Source organism: Zingiber officinale, chromosome 8A (genome assembly GCF_018446385.1).
Source record: "Zingiber officinale cultivar Zhangliang chromosome 8A, Zo_v1.1, whole genome shotgun sequence".
Classification (NCBI taxonomy): domain Eukaryota; kingdom Viridiplantae; phylum Streptophyta; class Magnoliopsida; order Zingiberales; family Zingiberaceae; genus Zingiber; species Zingiber officinale.
In genome coordinates this window covers 105,688,873-105,694,946 of record NC_056000.1, presented here as the reverse complement: position 1 = coordinate 105,694,946, position 6,074 = coordinate 105,688,873, and the positions used below count along the sequence as shown (strand labels likewise).

The 6,074-nt window shown below is 35.5% G+C and overlaps 1 non-coding gene across 1 annotated transcript; it reads left to right on the top strand.

The window, feature by feature from the left end:
• The first annotated feature begins 5,494 nt into the window (after positions 1–5,494).
• Positions 5,495–5,601, top strand: LOC122013133. The gene has a single exon (XR_006120473.1). It is a non-coding gene; the product is annotated as a small nucleolar RNA R71 (small nucleolar RNA).
• Positions 5,602–6,074: the final 473 nt, after the last annotated feature.

The window sequence follows — 6,074 nt, the reverse complement described above, 5'->3', positions numbered from 1 at the left end:
TACATGAATGATTAGCTAACTGAAGTACCATAATAGTAAGTTTAAAATTTTTGAGACCCAGCTTATTATGAATCGAATATGGAATGAGGTTAACACTTGCCCCCAAATCACAAAAGCTCTATATATAAATTCAGTTCCTATAGTGCAAGGAATCGAAAAGTTTCCTAGATTTTGAAGCTTTAGGGGAGTGGTTGCCAAAAATAGAGCGCTGCACTCTTCCGTTAGTACCACAGTCTCAAACTCTCCTTTTCTTCTTCTGTTGGACATGATCTCCATAAAAACTTTGGTGAACTTGGGCATTTTGTGGAGAGCATCAATAAGAGGAACCTCAATACAAGTCTCTTTAACCTTTTCTAAAATTCTGCCAAACTCTTCATCTTTCATCCTCATAGCTAATCTTTGTGAGAAAGAGATTATTTGACTTCAGGGTGGTAGTGAAAGAGTCTCTTCAACCTTCTTGATAATCTCCTCATCATCCTAGATCCTAACTAGGTTAGGTGAGAGAGAAGAGAGCTCTTCTTGAGTGCCAATTCCTTTAGGAGCAGACACTTGGGGATCTCCCAAGGTCCGTCCACTCCAGAGTTCCATTCTATTGCAATGTTCAACTGGATTCACATCGGGCTTCCCCGGGAAAGCTCCTGGTGCTCTTGAAGAAGATAAGGCTATCTGGGCAATTTAGCTATCTTACATCTTCTGGTACTTTTTAGTGCTATGCATTCTTTTAGTGAGTTTCTTGATTTCAATTTTCATTTCCTTTGGCTTAGCAAGAACTTCCTCAAGCATCTTTTATATTTGGGATAGTTGATAGCCTTGTGATAGTTATTTTTAATAGCCTTGTTGTCTAGGTTGGTAACGTGGCCTTGCCCTTATAGATAGTCCTGGATCTTGATTGTTTCGGTAAGAAAAATTTAGATAATTCTTCCACCCAGGGTTGTATGTGTTGGAGTACATATTATTTTATCTTTGATTATAACTTACTATTGCATCACATTGCTTAAGTTGATATATTTGTGAAGAGATGGCCCCAAAGGGCAAGTTTCTTGAGCATGGTCTGTGCTTCCACAAGTGTCATACACACATACAATTGCATTGGCCATACTAGTCCCCATATTCTCAAGCTTTTTAGTCAAAGAATCCAATTTCACGGACATATGAGTAATTGCATCTATGTCAAACTTTCTTGATGCCTTGAGAGGGTTTCAAGAGAAGGAGCCTCCACTTCTTTCTGATGCCCATTGATGATGGTTTTGAGATACACTCTCAATAATGTCTTCAGCCTCATCTACACTTTTGTTCATTAATGCCTTTCTAGCTGCAGAGTCAAGGGACACCTTTGCATGATAGTTGATGTCATTATAAAAAGTATGCAGAACTAACCACTTCTCAAGTCCATGATGTAACGCCCGCCCTCCCTGCTAACCCTAAGGGACAGGGCTACGATACTCTACGTACATATTACAGTGAAAGACTTAAAATCATTTTTCTTGGTTTAATAAAATGCAAACTACACTAATATGGTTTCCATAACATGATAACAAGATAAATAAAAGCATAACATCAAGTCAACCATATGGTACTACAATTTACTAAACCAAAGTGAAATTCTTAAAAGTTCTTAAAGCAGGTTCTTATTTGGTTGCCTAGCCACCGCTACACACATCTCCTTGCCTCTCCTGCTGCTCCTTTAGCACATCCAGTTTTTTCCTTTATCTGTGGTACAAGGAAAGTAAGCTATGAGCACTCATGGCTCAGTAAGTTCCTTTCCTACTCACTAAAACCGAAAATCATCACATGATCAAAGAATATCTTAACATAACATAATCTCAACTAGTCATGGCATAACATATCATACTCTTTAAGCATATCATGCAACATAACAACATCATGACTAGTCATGGCATATCATCTCTTAAAGCATAGCATGGAACATAACATAATCATATCTAATCATGGCATATCCTAGTATCATTTTAAGGTAGCATAGCATATCAAGTTCTTAAAGCATAGCATGAAACATAACATAATCATATCTAATCATGGCATGTCATATTATCATCATAGATCACATAACATATCAAGCTCTTAAAGCATAGCATGAAACATAACATATTCATATTCAATCATGGCATATCATAAATCATATCATCATCACAACATGATCATAAATTATATGCAATATGATTTTGAAAACATGTATCCGAAAAACATGTGTATGTCTCATGATCTTTTAAAACCATTTCTTCTTACATATATACTTGAACATAATCTCAGCATAAAGGGGCCCGGCTTAGTACCACATACATACATAATGCGCGCATCCTAAGTAGATCCAAGGTAGCTAGTCTTGAACCTACTAGGAAACTAGGCCCGTAGCTCGACCTAGGGGCACGTAAGGAGCCCACCCTTTACTAGGCCCGTAATTCGACCTAGGGGCGCATAAGGAGCCCACCCTTTTGGTACAAGCCATTCAAAGTAAAATACATGTCATACTTATACATATCATACATCATACAAGCATGCATCACTTAGGCATACATCATATAAAAGTATGCATCACTTAGGCATACATCATGTCATAAAAGTATGCATCACTTAGGCATACATCATATAAAAGTATGCATCACTTAGGCATACATCATGTCATACAAGTATGCATCACTTAGGCATACATCACATAAAAGTATGCATCACTTAGGCATACATCATATTAACATGCATATCATAAAAGCATACATATTTTAAGCACATAGCATATCATCAAAGTATGCATATTTCCTTCCACATAGCATATCATAAAAATATGCATATTTTAAGCACATAATCACTTCATCAAAGCATGCATATTTCTATCCACATGGCATATCACAAAAGCATGCATATTTTAAGCACATAGCATATCATCCAAGCATGCATATTTCTATCTACATAACATATCATAAAAGCATGCATATTTTAAGCACATAACATATCATCAAAGCATGCATATTTCTAAGCACATATCATATCATGGAAAGTAGAAATCACAAGCATACATGTTTAAGCATAAGGGTGTATCATGTAATTATACTATCATAAGAAACATGGTAACATAGTTAGCTTGGGTTCTAAGCTTCCTAATCTCTTGGGTTCTTATCATGGCCGAACCCCCTTAGATCTCAATTTAGGTAAAAACAACCTCCAAGCATGTGGAACCTAAATTATCATTACATAAATTTCATAGGAAGCATTATAAGTATGATTTACTTGGTTTCTAAGTTCTCCAAGTCCCTAAAATTCATGTGGCCGAACCCTATCAGGTGTGAAACAAGGTCCCAAATGTCATGAAAGCATGGAAACCTTAAACCACATTTATAGCATTTTTTCCAAGTAACATAGTAAGCATATTGAGCTAGTTCCTAAGTCCTTCAAGCCCTTAACATATGTCATGGTCAAACTTTTAACAAGTGTTCATTAGGGCTAAAAACAAATATACAATCATGTGAACTTGAACTAACATCATGTATAAATTCATAACAAGACATTATACAATATGTATGGCCGAAACTTACCCTAGCCTCAATTAGGTCATTAAACAACATATAGCATAGGAACTTTGTCTTTCTACTTATCATATTTCATGTAGAGTGACATAAGCATATTTAATTTTTGTTCTAGGGTTTCTAGGGCATCTATCCCTTCATGGCCGAAACATACAATGGTCCATTTAGGTCATGGAAAAATTGTACAAGCATGTGACACAATCAACACATTATCATATTTCCATAAGAAGCATTTTTAACACCTTTGGTTTCATTTCTATGGCCTCTAGGTCTTTTAAACCCTACTTGGCTGAAACTCAACAGTATATAAACTTGCTTCAAATAGCCTAAAAGCATAAGAAATCATACAAGTTTCATAGCATGTATAAAGACAAGCATAATAAACATACATGTGAATTGTGTCTTAGGCTTCCTAGGTTTCTTTCCCTTTTCCTTTTATTTTTCCTCATGGACGAAACCTACCAATCTCTAAACTAGGTTTTAAGTGGCCTAAAGCATGGAAAACCTAAGTAAGTTTCATGGCAAAAATTACTAAGAACATCATATACAAAGTTGGTTCATAAACAAGCTAGGACCCTTGTGATCTTACATGTCATATATCATGTAACTAATTTTCTATATTCCAATTAAACATGAGAGCATTAAATAACTTTCATATCATAATATCACAGAGGTCTTGAGCATATTAGAATTTTGTTCAAGCTTTTCTAAACTATCCATCTTATCATGGCCGAAAATCTAAAATAAGAGTTCATGAATTTCTAGCAATGTTCAACATGCAATTCTTTAAGAGAACTCTATATTCTATCATACAAACATGGTTACTTAAATTTAAAGGTCTTCCTAACCCTAAGCCCTTTTCTTGGCCGAAACATATAAATGGATTTCTTTTGGTTCCAAGTAACTTTCAAGCAAGAAAACCAATAAAAGACCCTTAGTAGTTCATGGAGGGAATCTTGTACTAGTTTGGTTACACAATGTTTTCCCTAACCTCCTTAAAATATTTTTGGCCGAAATTCTAGGGTTAGGCACTCCTCTGATCAAGCATCAATTAGGTATAAAAACATGAAGAAAATCCTTCCTACATAGCATAGAAAACATATCATGAAATAAAGACTTGTTTAAACCTTCCTAGATTTGAAAACCCTTTCTTTAGCCGAATTTTCTAAAATTCTTTCCTAGGTTTTCTATTCCTCATAAAATCCGAAAATCACATAAAAAGCCTTGTACCATAGGTGAGGAGAAGCTTACATCCTTTTCTCTTGTGGATCTAAGGTATGGTGATGGAAGAAGTAGCCTCTTCTTCTAGTTCCTTTCCCTTGATTCCCTTGCTTAGTCCTCCTCGTATCTTAGGCTTTCTAGGAGAAAACCTTGGATTTGGGGCCAAGGGTGGAGGAGAGGGTGTTGGTGTTCTCGGTGAGGGAGAGGGAGGATGAGAAAATGAGAGAAAAATAAACTTCTCTTTTCTTGCTCCCTTTTATGTTAAGGGGGAAGAGGTAGCAAGATTGATTTTTGCTTTCCTTCTCCCTTAACCCATTTTCTATTTTTCTTTCATTTATTTTATTTTCTAATTTATTCTCACCATTCATGATGAAATAAGGGAGAATGAATCCCCTTAATTCCTCTTTAAATTTTCGGCAAAAGCAAAGAGGAAGAGGGAGAGAAAGGGAGGAAGGCAAGTTGCCTTTCTCTTGCTCTTTTCTTGTCTTCTTTTGGCTAGCTTTTACTCTCACCCTTATCATGAATTTCCCTCCTTTGCTATCAACATCTTCTCTCTATCCCAATTGGTTTCTACTAATTAATTCTATGAATAATATAAGAGGTTCAAGGTTCAATCCTTGACCTTCACTTCTTTTTATTTCATTTTATTTCTTTTTTGCTTCAACTCACTTCCTATTATTTTTCTAAGGCAAAATCCCACATTCATATATTTATCTTACAAGCTTAGTGGGTATTACACATGATGTGGGCATTGCCTGAGCATATTTTTGAATTTATCCCATACTTCAAATAATGATTCTGAATTTGACTGTCTAAAGCTTGCTATAAGATTCCTCATATGAGTAGTTTTACTGGGAGAATATAACTTATAAAGGAATTATTGCTCACATTGCTCCTAAGATGTGATGCTATTGGCTGGTAAGGAATTTAGCCACTTCTTAGCTCTATCTCTTAAGGAAAACACAAATAACAATAATCTTACTGCTTCCGCTGTAACTCCATTCATTTTCATTATATTGTAAATTTCATAAAAAAACATCCAAGTGTTGGTTTGGGTTCTCATATGGTCCACCTCAAAATTAATTTTGTTGAACTATTGTGATCATTGCATGCTTATCCCAAAATTATTAGCTTCAATAGGTGGTCTATTAATACTAGATCGAAGCCCTCATGCATAAGATGCTGCATAATCTTTAAGAGACTTGTTCATCATTCCAGATGATTCTTGTTCTTCTTGTTGTCTCTACAGGTTTCTTCTTCTTTAGTATATTCTGTCTATCTCTGGATCAAGTGGTAGTAAATCTCCTACAAGAT